Raw genomic sequence first — 293 nt, 5'->3', positions numbered from 1 at the left:
GGGAAAGAGAGAGAATGAAGAAAGTTTGTGAGGGAAATTAACTTGGATTGCTATTGGTGTTTTATGCTTTTAAAAGATAATTTGTAAATTACTGATATTAATCTCTGCCTCTGATAGTTAATTTTTAAAATCTTTGGGGATCTCTGATTCTATCTCTGTCTGCTGGATTGTACTCAGCACTCTAATCTGTAGTGATTTACCCAGCATAGTTTTATAATTCAGATTTCCCTGTGACACTAGGTAGTTGTCCATGGATGTTGGTTTCCTTCAGGGAGACACTGTCTATTTTGTAC

The sequence above is a fragment of the Antrostomus carolinensis genome, unplaced genomic scaffold (genome assembly GCF_000700745.2).
Source record: "Antrostomus carolinensis isolate BGI_N321 unplaced genomic scaffold, ASM70074v2 scaffold47403, whole genome shotgun sequence".
In the NCBI taxonomy this organism is placed as follows: Eukaryota; Metazoa; Chordata; class Aves; order Caprimulgiformes; family Caprimulgidae; genus Antrostomus; species Antrostomus carolinensis.
The sequence above is the reverse complement of the archived record's forward strand: the minus strand, read 5'-3'. Positions refer to the sequence as shown.